Raw genomic sequence first — 15,469 nt, forward strand, 5'->3', positions numbered from 1 at the left:
CGATACTTCACCGGTTTCATTTAATCAAACACCTGAATTTCAAAATTTACAGCAGACAATTAATGAGATCGATTCATCTAATAACACGTTGCGTAGAAAACTGTCAAGTTTACAGCAAGATGTAACAGAGATGAAAAACATTTCAGTTAATAACATACAACAGACGCCACTTTATGAACATTTGTCAGATACACGCAGCGCGTATAATTTGGGCAATCTGCAAGGAGTACGCAACTTGAAATCCGAAATGACACAGACAAACAGACTTTCACACAAACCTGAACGTGTTGTCAAACTGAGTGACGAGAACGTAGATTTCGAGCATTTTGCATGTGTAAGAAAATCTAAGGAATTTAATAATGACAGAGCACAGATGCACGATTTGCACTGTATACGACAATTTATTTTTGTACTTTCACCGCTATTACCTGTAATGGAGAAACTGGCTTTGACCCCGATAAGACAATTTGCTATTGTACGTTCAACAGCATTACGTATTATGCAGAAACTGGAATTAGCAAGAATACAACAATTTGCTTTTGGAATTTTACCGCCATTGCCTGTAACGCAAAAGCCAAAATTTATTTGCAGTGCGTAAAAGACCTCAGGGGATTCATTACGCTTTAATGAATATGTACCGTAGCGAGCATAGGGCCCCGAGCTGTAGCAGTGCTGTTTCATCTTTAGTTTTCTGCACTGCTGCCTTCTCTTCTACTATCCTTTATATCTATCAGAACTGCTCTTTAACTATTGCTCTACCTAGAATTAAGAAAAATAACTAAAGAAAACCCGATGTGACAAATTTTTACTGAAAGTGACAACATTCTTTAGGCACTCCAAAACCAGCGTAATTTTAATTACAGATAAAATCGTAATCATCAGTATGTGTAAAATTATTAGTAACAGGAACCACATTTTTGTAACAATAGATGTTTTTTCACCACAATAGCATGAAAGTGAGCCGCTTAGCATACGTAACCAACAATGCAGTCTACAGGGTCAACCAAACTTTAATGTTTCGCCGCGTGCACGTATAGTCCCAGCTCCAACAAATAGTAACGCATGGCAGCAAAGAAATAACTACGTACGGACAACACACTATTTCAACTCGTATCGCAATGCGCCGTATAGAAATTACTATCATGACAGACGTAAAAAAAAAAAAATGATGAGCACAATTTTCAGCGTAATTTTAATAACAGTCGATCTTATGAGCAGCAACAACATCAGCAACAACATATTATGATGAATGAAACAGACAATAGGTGTCATCGATAGCGTAATACGTCATTAAGAAATAAAAGAACAGTTCATATAGTGGATATGCCACAACATTCTCCCGTAAATAATAACACGTACGATAAATTTTAACCAGATAGAGCACAGATTGCATATTACAGTAACGCAAACATTACTTTTGACACGCAGAATTTTGCTCACGAGAATGTTATTTGAAACATGCTCTGTTGAATGCTCCACTGTTATCGCACCCAGATCTTACCAGAAATTTTTCCATTGCCACCGACAGTTCCAACACCGCTTTAGGCGTACATATTTTCCAGGAAATTGAAGAAGATGGTTCTACAGTAATTAAAAACATCGCATTTGCAAGTCGCATTCTGTCACCTGCTGAACGAAATTATTCTGTTACAGAACTTGAAACATTATGTGTTGTATGGGCTTTTACGAGATTTCGGCACTTTCTTTATGGCAGACATACTACCGTTTACACAGACCACAGAGCGATACAATTTTTACTTTCGGCTAAATTTACTCACGACAGATTAAGCAGATGGAAACTATATTTACAGGAATTTAATTTTACAATAGTTCACATTCCCGGCACACAAAATGTTATAGCAGACGCACTATCGCGTTCTCTGAGCAACAATCAGCAAGACGTAGCAACCAACTTCTGCAAAGCAAATTTCAGTGTCATGTACATTCAGCAAGTTGCATTTGAAAACTTTATTTCATCGTCATTACAGGACATAGCACAAGAACAAAATAAAGACAATGTGTGGAAAGAAATTAAACACCTTTGGCAAGATAGGAAAAATGTTACGATTAGGAACCACTACACTGTACGCAATGACATTCTGTTTCGCCGCTCTCATCCTGACAGCAACAGTTGGTTATTATGCATTCCTGACGAACTGGTCAACAAATTAATCTGGTACACTCATTTAAGTTATGCACATTATGGAGCAAGAAAATGTTTTCTTTTACTGAGACAGAACTGTTATTTTACTAACATGGAGAAACGTATACGACGAGTTTTAGCGTCTTGTAAAATTTGCCAGAAAGCTAAATCAGACACCACTTCACATATTCCTCCTTTATATCCCATTGTACCTGTTAAATTAAGACATATGGCCGCTGTAGATATTTTTGGTCCGATTCCCAGAACTAACAGAGGTTTTTGCTACATCTTTGTCGCTGTTGAGCTCACTTCAAAATTTGTTACTTTCACTCCATTACGCAAAGCTACTGCTAAAACTGTTTCGAAAGCATTTGTAAAACATTTTCTATTTCATGTAGGGCATGTGATGAAAGTAATTTCCGACAATGGATCACAATTTCGATGTGGCGTATGGACACGCATGTTACGAGCTAGAAACATTTCTCCGATTTATATATCCAAGTACCATGCTTCTTCGAACCCCTGTGAAAGATTAATGAAAGAAATTGGTAAGCTGTGCCGAATATACTGCCACAAAAGACATATTGATTGGGATACACACATACTCTCATTCCAAGACGTAATTAATTCCATTCCAAATGAATCCACTGTGCTATCTCCGTCTGTTATACTGAAAAACGTTGAACCACCGAACAAAATTAAAGAATTAGTAAACTTCCCTAAATTTCGTCGACTAAGACACCACGAAATAATTGACATTGCGCTGAATAACATCAAACGTGCCGCAGAGCGCCGGAGAAGACAGCAAAACAGGTTTGTAGACGCCGAGACTTTCACGTTGAACAGAAGATATTAGTACGTACACACTATTTATCCAGTAAATTAAAAGGTAAGTGCAGTAAATTTGAACTTCTATACGCAGGTCCATATCGGATTCGCAGCATCCCTCACCCCAATGTTGTACACGTCGAAACTTTGAGAACCAGAAAATCGAAAGGCAACCACCATATCTCAAACATTAAACCGTTTATTGAATGAAGACACTTTATGATTCAACACACTATGATGCCATTTACTAATGCAATTATATTCACGTGACTAATTACTGATGATTATCGTATTTTTTCTTGGCAAGTGCCCGGCAAGGTAAGGTTAGCAGGTCGCTTTTCTTGTCGTTACACATCAGACCGTGCACATTTTCCATTTTTTTTTTTTGGTGTATATGATTGCACTCCAGTTTTGTTTGTATGCACTGTGAAATAGTTAAGATATAACACACCTGTCGACTTTGACATTCTTTTTGCCCTATGACATCTCAAGATCGTGACTGTTTTACATTTTGCTGCTGCATTGTGATATTCTCTGTACATTTTGCCTTTGAACACTGTCTATGTTTTTGACATATTACGTTTTCTGTCATGTTATGCTGTATGGTTAATTATGTTATCATAAACGAGTCATTATTTAGTGGGTATGTGATTTAAATGCAAGACATTAATCTTTGTTCATCAATTTCAGAAAGAAATGATGCGTGTAAGAAATAAATTCAACAGAAATGGGAATTTCACCTACGGAATAAACGACAGAAGATGCAATAACTTTATGAGGAAGAGTAAATGGATCAGGATTAACAAGCATTAACAAGAATATACTATACTCATCGTAGAATAGCAGTCTTAACTAATTTTTTCTTTCAGAATACAAGGTGATTGATACAGGCTCTCAGAGAGAACTACACATCTTAGTTTTAGTGATGAAATATGCTAGAGATAAGGAATAGTTATGTAATGAGTAATGAAGTGATTTTTTTGCAGATGATAATGAATGCTGATAAATAATGATGAAGAATATGCTATTATGAATAATGAAGTTTTTCTTTATAGGTGATGATAATAATGAAGTTATGATAATATGGATAATGAAGTGATGGATAATGAAGTTTTTTTCTTTACAGATGAGGATAATGTTGAAGTTATATTTAGGCCCTGTAGTTATTTAAGTATTTGTTGCAGTTTGTTTTGACAGCAGGTGTTATATTGCATAGTAGGATGACGGAAAGTTTTGGAAAGGACAGCTATGGAACACATTTTTATACACATTTCACTACCTGTTAATTCGAAGTTCACTACTTTTCAGCATAGTGTGCGTTTCTTCTTTCAGGTCAATAATCCATTTTGTATTTTTTCCAGGAGAAGCTTTTCATGATACTTACTAAACCTGTTACTTATTATACCTGTTCTAGTACTTGCGTTTTTATTTTTTACCCATTTGTGTTTATCATTTATAAATGTGATCACATATACTGCCTTGTTACATAATCATGCTACAGCTGACTCATGACGAATGACGTTACCTATCCTCATTTGCAGCAATAGGTCAAAAGCAAATAGTGTTATGCCTCAGCAATTAATTATCGATCCCAACGCAATGCATTGCTAACACAAAAATGTATTACCAGTCCCAAATAGTGATACCAGTTTGAGAAAGTTCTGAATAATACTGATCAACTCTGAATAGTATGTCACTTCAGTAATGACTTCTTAATGATACAAAAAAAAAATATATATATATATATATATAAAATAATGCTTTGTAACTGGCCAAGGACTGCCACTGTTTATTGTAATGAGACTACTTATAATGCCCATGATTATTAATGCTATGACTGTAATTAACTGATTTTTAATAATGACTTCATAATGATCTGAATAATACTGAATGATGAACAATGTTTTATTCTATTCAATACTTGCTGGCCACTGAGTGCCAATAATTAATATCACTCAACGAATTATGTTATTAATTATGCCATTAATTAGCTCTTGTTTTCAATGTTGATACTTTGTAACTGGAAAAGAATGTGATTGTTTCATAATGCTTTGTAATTAGGAGAAGGCTAATGATTCTTAATTATGCTTTGTAACTGGAAAAGAATGCGACTGTTTAATAATGCTTTGTAATTAGGAGAAGGGTAATGATTCTTACTGTATTGGAATGACAAATGATTAATTACCTATGCCATACTTTGTAACTGGAAAAGAATATGATTCTTACTATATTGAAATGACAAATGATTAACTATGCTTTATAATTGGAAATGAATGTGACTGTTTAATAATGCTTTGTAATTAGGAGAAGGCTAATGATTCTTACTATATTGAAATGACAAATGATTAATTAACGATGCCATACTTTGTAACTGGAAGGGAATGTGACTGTTTAATAATGCTTTGTAATTAGGAAAAGGCTAATGATTAATACTATTGGAATGACAAATGATTAATTAACTATGCTATACTTTGTAACTGGAAAAGAATGCGATTATTTAATAATGCTTTGTAACTAGGAAAAGAAGGCTACTGATTCTATGTAAAACAATTAATGAACATTTTTCTGTAATACTACATACTTGGTACAGAAATGTTCAATAACTGGGCTATGAATGCCGCAAACTACTAATGAAGACTGTAATTGTCAATATTATGTGACTTAATGTCCTTCACCTCATGAGCTAACTACCCTGAATTACTGCAATGTCGATTTGTCCTGTCTATCCTATTGATCATGGAGCACTATATTTGGTTTTGCACTAATTCTACGTTGGTGTGCCTTGTAAGAGCGTGGTGTTGACACGACATGCTGTCCACCACCGTGAGCGATGAAGACGTTATTATGGTCCCACTGTTTGGTGTACCTAATATACTGCCAAAATGAAAACATGGAACATTACTACGACAGTTCAGTGTCTTGGCTACACTGATAAATTCTGATGGGAAAAGAACTTCAAATTGTGTCACTTGGTGTTGTACTTCTGTGGAAAGATATGGACTTTTAGAACAGCTGTGTGCAATTTAAAGTGCTACAACCATGATGCAATCCTTCCCTTTCCTATCCTAATTCTTGTCACATTGTGAAAATCATTTTTTTGCTAACATCATTTATGTTCATGGGTCATACATTTTTTTCGATTCGCTGAACTCCAGTGCGAGTACACTTATGTCACTTGTCGATACGATTTTTTTTTTGCCATTACGTTTATTTGTTGTGAAAATGCTAAAGACATTTTTCGATTTGTTCTCAAGTACAGTATGTGCACTCTTGTCTTTTGTATTGTATATACATTTTTTTATTTTGAGGATATGTTCTGAACTACAGTGCATGTGCACTTATGTTAGGTGTTAATATGTTTTCTACTGAACTTCAGTGCCTGTGCATTTTTCTCATTTTTCAATATGATTTGTACTCATTCTGTATATTCAATACTTCAGTACGTATGCACTTATGTCATTTGTTACTAATTGTATATACATTTCGTCAACTGCTAATATGCTCTCAACTCCAGTGCGAGTACACTCATGTCACTTGTCAACACGATTTTCTGCCATTCTGTTTATTTGTTCTGAAAATGCTAAAGAATTTTTTCAGTGCGTGTGCACTCTGTTATCTGTCAAATAATTTGTATATACAGTTTTCTGATTTGCTACTATGTTTTGTACTCACATTTTGTCTTTGTCTGATATATTTTGTACTTGGTGCGTGTGCACCACATTTAATTTATGTACTAAATTTGAATATTCTGTAAATTGTAAAAATTTCTTGCGATGGCAAGTCCAAATGACTCACCATCGCTGCCAAATTTTTGCCCCCCCCAGTGGAGGGTTATGAAACACGTATGTAACGTAGCAGCGATGGTGAGGCACGTTAAAATCTTTGACCAGAGAGCCTATTATCGTGGTCATGTAGAGCGGTCGGTCAGTAGTAGCAGCCCAGTGCGGTTGTGTGATGTAGTCTGTCGGCAACACTGGTCAAGATGCTGAATGAGGTATATTGTTAATTAAGGTAATCATCAGATAATGTAAAGTTCATTTATTGTAATTAATTTCCAACAAGTGCCCCAATAATAATTTTGATTTCAAAAGCAATTTTACAAAAAAAATTTATTTAATTGAACTAACGATTTCGTTCCACTTCCCTTAAAGAAAAGTTTCAGTTAAATTACAAAAAAAAAAAAGAATATTATTATTTGCAATGCAGTTCCTCCAAGCCGTGCGCAAGAAAAAGAGCAGAAATTTGACTAGCAGTTACAATGAGGTAAGAATTTAATTCTGATTTTTGCACAGGGCCAAAGACCGATATTTCGGTTTAATTGAATTATCATTATCACTGAGATTTCATTAGCACTGAATTGTTTTTCATTATTTTTGTGGGAGCTTACACCAGAGTCAGATTGCGAATTTCACATTTTTGTTGCCTTTGTCAGTACATTTCATTGCAGGAAGATTATTCTTGGGTCACATTTATTATTATATTTTTTATTTAAATATTTCTGTGGGGACGATATTGCTTCTTGGCTCCATTTCTATTAAATATTGTCTTATAAAATTTCTGTGGGGAGGTTACACTAGGGTTATGAAACACGTATGTAACGTAGCAGCGATGGTGAGGCACGTTAAAATCTTTGACCAGAGAGCCTATTATCGTGGTTAGTCTGCGCTTGACCGCGCGAGTGTTGCGAGCAGTACGCTAGTAGTCGTCGTGGAGTTCGCTAGTAGTCGTCATGTAGAGCGGTCGGTCAGTAGTAGCAGCCCAGTGCGGTTGTGTGATGTAGTCTGTCGGCAACACTGGTCAAGATGCTGAATGAGGTATATTGTTAATTAAGGTAATCATCAGATAATGTAAAGTTTATTTATTGTAATTAATTTCCAACAAGTGCCCCAATAATAATTTTGATTTCAAAAGCAATTTTACAAAAAAAATTTATTTAATTGAACTAACGATTTCGTTCCACTTCCCTTAAAGAAAAGTTTCAGTTAAATTACAAAAAAAAAAAGAATATTATTATTTGCAATGCAGTTCCTCCAAGCCGTGCGCAAGAATAAGAGCAGAAATTTGACTAGCAGTTACAATGAGGTAAGAATTTAATTCTGATTTTTGCACAGGGCCAAAGACCGATATTTCGGTTTAATTGAATTATCATTATCACTGAGATTTCATTAGCACTGAACTGTTTTTCATTATTTTTGTGGGAGCTTACACCAAAGTCAGATTGCGAATTTCACATTTTTGTTGCCTTTGTCAGTACATTTCATTGCAGGGAGGTTATTCTTGGGTCCCATTTATTATTATATTTTTTATTTAAATATTTCTGTGGGGACGATATTGCTTCTTGGCTCCATTTCTATTAAATACTGTCTTATAAAATTTCTGTGGGGAGGTTACATCCTTTACTGTCTGAACTGTTTGTCGTTCACTTCTTACTTTTGTAAAACATTCAGAAAAGGCTTCCTAAGATTTAAATGGCTCTGAGCTCTATGGTACTTAACATCTGGGGTCATCAGTCCCCTAGAACTTGGAACTACTTAAACCTAACTAACCTAAGGACATCACACACATCCATGACCGAGGTAGGCTTCGAACCTGCGGTCGTAGCGGTCGCGCGGTTCCAGACTGAAGCACCTAGAACCGCTCGGCCGCAGCGGCCGGCTCCTAAGATTTAAACTTACGTTTGATGTTCACAAATGTCTCTTCAATAACTATTTACTTAGTTTCTGTCACTTGTATACTTATGTCTTGTGTGGATGTTTCTCAAATATGACAGTAGAATGTCCCTTTGATAAGCACTTTCAGTACATGTCTGGTTTTCAAATAAAGGGCTACTTTCGAAACTAGTCATTAGTATAAACTACTCGCAACTATGACAGAAATTAAATAATTGAATTAAATAATTAGATGATTTGATAATCTAAGTTTCTGCTCCTTCTCCAACAAATTATTGGAGCGACATAAATTTATTTTCCAGAAATGCATTTCTTCTTATTACCAGTCTGCAATACTGTGCCCTCTCTTTTATTGGCGATCGTCAGTTATTTTGTTATCCGAATAGAAAAACCCATCTAATACTTTTGATATAACATTTTCTAGCATAATTTTGTCAGCGACGCCTCATGTACTTCAGCCGTATTCGACTACTATTGTTTAATTTTGTTGATATTCACCGTATAATCGTTTCTCGAGACATTATCTCTTCCATTTAACTGATCAACCAAGTCCTTTGCCTTCTCTGGAAGAATTACAGTGATATCAGAAAATTCACGTTTCCCTTTGGAGAAGAGTCTATAATCATAATCCTCCTTTTTTTTCGATCAGTACGAATAATGCAGGACTGGCAGAACAAGGGTTTTACAAGAAATCCTCGCCAGATTCCTCAAATAATCGAACTCTCATGTATGTGTTGTTGTGGTCTTCAGTCCTGAGACTGGTTTGATGCAGCTCTCCACGCTACCCTATCCTCTGAAAGCCTCTTCATCTTCGGATAACCACTGCAACTTACTTCCTTGTGAATCTGTTTAGTGTATTCATCTCTTGGTCTTACTCTACAGATTCTATCCACTACACTTCTCTCCGATATTAAATTGGTGATCCCTTGATGTCTCCAAATGAATCCTATCAACCGATCCCTTCTGCTAGTCAGGCTGGCTAACAAATTTGTTTTCTCTTCAATTCTATTGAGTACCACCTTCTTCAGGAACGCTTTGGCTGTCTACATTTTATATCCTGTTTAATTCGGCCATAATGAGTTATTTTGTTGCCCAAATAGAAAAACTCATGTACTACATTAAGTGTCTCGTTCCTGATCTAATTCCCTTGGCATCACCTTATTTAATTCAGCTATGTTCCATTATCCTTGTTTTGCTTTCGTTGGTGTTCATCTTTCACCCCACTGACCATTCCGTTCAAACGCTCTTCCAAGTCCCTTACTGTCTCTGACAGAATTACTGCGTCATCAGCAAACCTCGAAGTTTTTATTATTTCTCCCTGAACTTTAATTCCTACTCCAAATATGTCTTTCGTTTCCTTTATTGCTTATTCAATGTAAAAATTGAAAAACACCAGCGGTAGGCTACAACCCCGCCTCACTCTCTTCTGAGCCACTGCTTCCTCTTCATGTCCCTCGACTCATAACTGCCGCATAGTTTCCACCCTTTCACTCCCTGTATTTTACCCCTGCTACCCTCAGAATTTCAGTGAGGGCATTCCAGTCAACACTGTCAAATGGTTTCTGTAAGTCTACAAATGATTTAAACGTAGGTTTGCCTTTCCTTAACCTATCTTCTAAGATGAGTCGTAGGGTCAGTATTGACTCGCGTGTTCCCATATGTCTCCGGAATCCAAAATGATTTCCCTGAGGTCGGCTTCTACAATTTTTTCCATTCTTCTGTAAACAGTTCCTATTAGTATATTGCAACCATGACTTATTAAACTGATAGTTGGGTAATATTCACACCTGTCAGCACTCGCCTTCTTTGGAATTTGAATCATCATATTCTTTGCGGCCTCTGAGGGTATTTCGCGTGTCTCATAGATGTTGCTCACGAGATGGTAGAGTTTTGTCGTGGCTGGCTCTCCCAAGGCTGTCAGTAGTTTTGACGGAATGTACTTACGTCTTTCAGTGCTATGTCTTCTCGCAGTATCATATCCCAAGTCCCATCTTCATCTATGTCCTCTTTCATTTCTGTGATACTGCCTTCAGGTTGATCTCCCTGGTATAGACCCTATAAATTCTTCCACCTTTCAGCTTTCCCTTCTTTGCTGAGCTCTTGATATTCGTACAGGGTCTTCTCTTCTCTCCAAAAGCCTCTTTAATTTTCCTGTAGGAGGTGTTCATCTTTCCCCTAGTGAAATATGCTTCTAAAACCTTCCATTTGTACTCTAGTCATTCTTGCTTAGCCATTTTGCACTTTCCGTCAATCTCATTTTCAGACGCTTGTATTCCCTTTCGACTGTTTTATTTGCTATATTTTACAGTTTCTCATTTCATCAGTCAAATTCAATGTCTCCCATGTTACCAAGGCTTTATACTAGGTATTGTCTTTTTACCTATTTGAGGCTTGCTGCGTTCACTATTTCATCTCTCAAACCTACCCTTTCTTCTTCTATTGTATTCCTTTCTCCTGTTCTAGTCAATCGTTGTCTAATGCTGCCTCTGAAACTCTCAACAACATTTGGTTCTTTTAACCTACCCAGGTCCCACCACCTTAATGTGTTACCCTCTTTGCAATTAATTTAGTTTTAATCTACAGTTCATATTCCATAAATTTTGGTCAGAATCCACAAATGCCAACCTCCAACAACCATAGATGTTGCCGTTGGTGGAGTGGCTTGGGTGTCGCAGTGACACCGATAGCCGTACCGCAGGTGCAACCACAATGGAGAGATATATGCTGAGAGGCCAGACAAACCTGTGGTTTTCCTAGAGGGACAGCAGCCTTTTCAGTAGTTGCAGAGAGACAGTCTGGATGATTGACTGATCTGGTCTTGCAACATCAACCAAAACGGTCTTGTTTGTTGGTACCGCGAACCGCTACCATAATTTTTTCAAGGACATGCAACTCTGCTGTACGGTTAAATGATGATGGCATGCTCTTGGGTAAATTATTCTTGAGGTAAAATAATCTCCCATTCGGATCTCCAGGCGGGGACTACCCGGGAGGAGTCGTCGTCATTAGAAACAAACCTGGCGTCCTACGGATCGGAGCGTGGAATATCAGACCCTTTAATCGAGCATCTAGATTAGAAAATTTAAAAAGAGGAAGGGATAGGTTGAAGTTAGATATAGTGGGAATTACTGAAGGTCGGTGGCAAGAGGAACAGGATTTCTGGTCGTATGAATACGGAGTTATAAATATAAGTTACAGAAACCAGATGGCAGTTATAAGAGTCGAGGGGCATGAAAGCCAAGCAGTGGTTGGGAAGGGAGTGAGACAGGGTTGTAGCCTATCCCCGATGTTATTCAATCTGTGTATTGAGCAAGCTGTAAAGGAAACAACAGAGAATTTACGAGTAGGTATTAAAATCCATGGAAAAGAAATAAAAACTTTGAGGTTCGCCGATGACATTGTAATTCTGTCAGAGACAGCAAAGGACTTGGAAGAGCAGCTGAACGGAATGGACAGTGTCTTGAAAGGAGGATATAAGATGAACATCAACAAAATCAAAACGAGGATAATGGAATGCAGTCGAATTAAATCAGGTGATGCTGAGGGTATTAGATTAGGAAATGAGACGCTTAAAGTAGTAAATGAGTTTTGCTATTTACGGAGCAAAATAACAAGTGATGGTCGAAATAGAGAGGATATAAAATGTAGACTGGCAATGGCAAGGAAATCGTGTCTGAAGAAGAGAAATTTGTTAACATCGACTATAGATTTAAGTATCAGTAAGTCGTTTCTGAAAGTATTTGTATGGAGTGTAGCCATGTATGGAAGTGAAACGTGGACGATAAATAGTTTAAACAAGAAGAGAATAGAAGCTTTCGAAATGTGGTGCTACAGAAGAATGCTGAAGATTAGATGGGCAGATCACATAACTAATGAGGAGGTAGTGAATTGAATTGGGGAGATGAGAAATTTGTGGCAAAACTTGACCAGAAGAAGAGATCGTTTGGTAGGGCGTATCCTGAGGCATCAAGGGATCACCAATTTAGTATTGCAGGGCAGCGTGGAGGATAAAAATCGTACAGGGAGACCAAGAGATGGATACACTAAACAGATTCAGAAGGATGTAGGTTGCAATAGGTATTGGGAGATGAAGAAGCTTGCACAGGGTAGAGTAGCATGGAGAGCTACATCAAACCAGTCTCTGGACTGAAGATCACAGCAGCAACAACAAATACAAATTAAGTAGGGGTAATAAAAGAGGAGATTCAATAATGAATAAGATAATAAGAATACAGATAACATACTATGAACACAACAGTGGACGAACTATCGTAGTGGAGACAGACACAAAGTGTACACCCACCATAATGGTACAAGTTTACATGCCAACTAGCTCCGCAGATAATGAATATATTGAAGAAATGTATGACGGAATAAAAGAAATTATTCAGATAGTTAAGAGAGACAAAAATTTAGTTCTAATGAGGGACTGAAATCCGACAACAGGAAATGGAAGGAAACGAAAGTTAAGAGAGACAAAAATTTAGTTCTAATGAGGGACTGAAATCCGACAACAGGAAATGGAAGGAAACGAAAAATTGTAGGTGAATATGAACTAGGTGAAATGAATGAAAGAGGGAGCCACCTGGCAGAATTTTGCCATCGCTGACACTAACGTGGATGAACTCTTGAGCCACCAGAAGCTTCCAGATTGATAATGTAATGACTCCCATGCATTAAACATCTCCTCCACATCCGTCCTACAATGATATAATTTTGCAGGTGTTTGTGGATACTGTCTGTGAAATCTGTTGTGAATAGTAATATGACGTAGTAGAAAATGTAGTAAGCGATCAGCTTTTTTCATTTTATTATTTTATGGCGTGGTGTCAGTGAGAAAAAGTTTCGAAAAGTGTTAAAATCATCTGTAAAGTTTTTAGTAACTCGCTAAGCGCTCTTATTCCGAAACACTGGGTGAATATAGTCTGGGTAACTTAGGCGCCATGAGATACATGTCTTACGAAATAGACACAGTTTCTATCGTTAATACTTGTATTACCGTGTTAAACGTTTAATCCAAGAATACACTGAGGCGAAAGAAGTAATGGTATACCTCCTTTTACTCGCCGTAGTGCAGAAACAGGATCTTGTGCACGAACTGACCTTTCGATTGTGTCCCATAAACTTTCGATGGGATTCATGTCGGGTGTTATGGGTGGCCAGATCATTCGCTCGAACTGTCCAGAATGTTCTTCAAACCAAACGCGGACAGTTGTGGCCCGGTGACATGGTGCATTGCCATCCACAAAAAATCCGTGGTTTTTTGGGAACATGACGTCTACGAATGGCTGCAAATGATGTCCAAATAGCCGAACATAACCGTTTCCAGTCAGAGATCGGTTCAGCTGGACCAGATGACCTAGTCTATTCCATGTAAACACAGCCCATACCATTATGGACGCATCACCATCTTGCACAGGGCCTTGTTGAGAACTTAGTCCATGACTTTGTGCGGTCTGTGCCACATTCGAACCCTAACACCAGCACATTCCAAGTGAAATCGAGACTCAACTGACCAGCCCACGGTTTCCCAGTCGTCTAGGGTCCAACTGATATGTTCAAGAGCCCAGGAGAGACGCTACAGGCGATGTCGTGCTGTTAGCAAAGGGACTCGAGTTGGTCGTCTGCTGCTAAGACCATTAACGCCAGATTTCACAGCATTGTCCTACCGGATATGTTCGCAGTACATCCCATTCTACCCAAATGTTGCTGATTTCGGTCGTTAAGTGAAGGCTGTCGGCCACTGCATTGCCCATGGTGAGAGGTAATGCCTGAAATTTGATATTTTCGGGTTCGATTCCCGGCAGGGTCAGGGATTTTCTCTGCCTCGTGATGGCTGGGTGTTGTGTGCTGTCCTTAGGTTAGTTAGGTTTAAGTAGTTCTAAGTTCTAGGGGACTGATGACCATAGATGTTAAGTCCCATAGTGCTCAGAGCCATTTGAACCATTTTTTTGATATTTTCGGCGCACTATTGACACAGTGAATCTCGGAATATTGAATTCCCTAACAACTTCCGAAGTTGAATGTTCCACGCGTCCAGCTCCAGCAACCACAACATACTCAAAACCCGTTATTCCCGACGTGCAGTTATAATGACGCCGGAAGCCTTTTCAGATGAATCACCAGAGTTCAAATGACAGCTCCGCCAATACACTGCACTTGTATATCTCATGTACGCCACACTATCGCCGTCTTTATGTGCATATCGCTATACCACGACTTTTGTCACTTCAGTGTATACGTCTTAATGAGGAGATCATGACAGCATTTGTAAGTTTTACTTTCGTTCAATAATTACACGAAGTACTGGAAATCAAAATCTTGTGACCGTTGGAAGCCATTAGATAGGGAACTTGCAACTGGGATGGGGAAACCAGGTGCCCGTTTAAGCTAATTAAAAAAACAGACTTCAGGAAAAATATAATAATTCCAAAACCAAAGAAAGCCGGTGTTGATAAATGTGAAAATTACCGAACTATCAGTTTAATAAGTCACGGCTGCAAAATACTAACGCGAATTCCTTACAGACGAATGGAAAAACTAGTAGAAGCCAACCTCGGGGAAGATCAGTTTGGATTCCGTAGAAACACTGGAACACGTGAGGCAATACTGACCTTACGACTTATCTTAGAAGAAAGATTAAGGAAAGGCAAACCTATATTTGTAGCATTTGTAGACTTAGAGAACGCTTTTGACAATGTTGACTGGAATACTCTCTTTCAAATTCTAAAGGTGGCAGGGGTAAAATACAGGGAGCGAAAGGCTATTTACAATTTGTACAGAAACCAGATGGCAGCTATAAGAGTCGAGGGACATGAAAGGGAAGGAG

Source organism: Schistocerca serialis, chromosome 4, assembly GCF_023864345.2.
Source record: "Schistocerca serialis cubense isolate TAMUIC-IGC-003099 chromosome 4, iqSchSeri2.2, whole genome shotgun sequence".
Lineage (NCBI taxonomy): Eukaryota > Metazoa > Arthropoda > Insecta > Orthoptera > Acrididae > Schistocerca > Schistocerca serialis.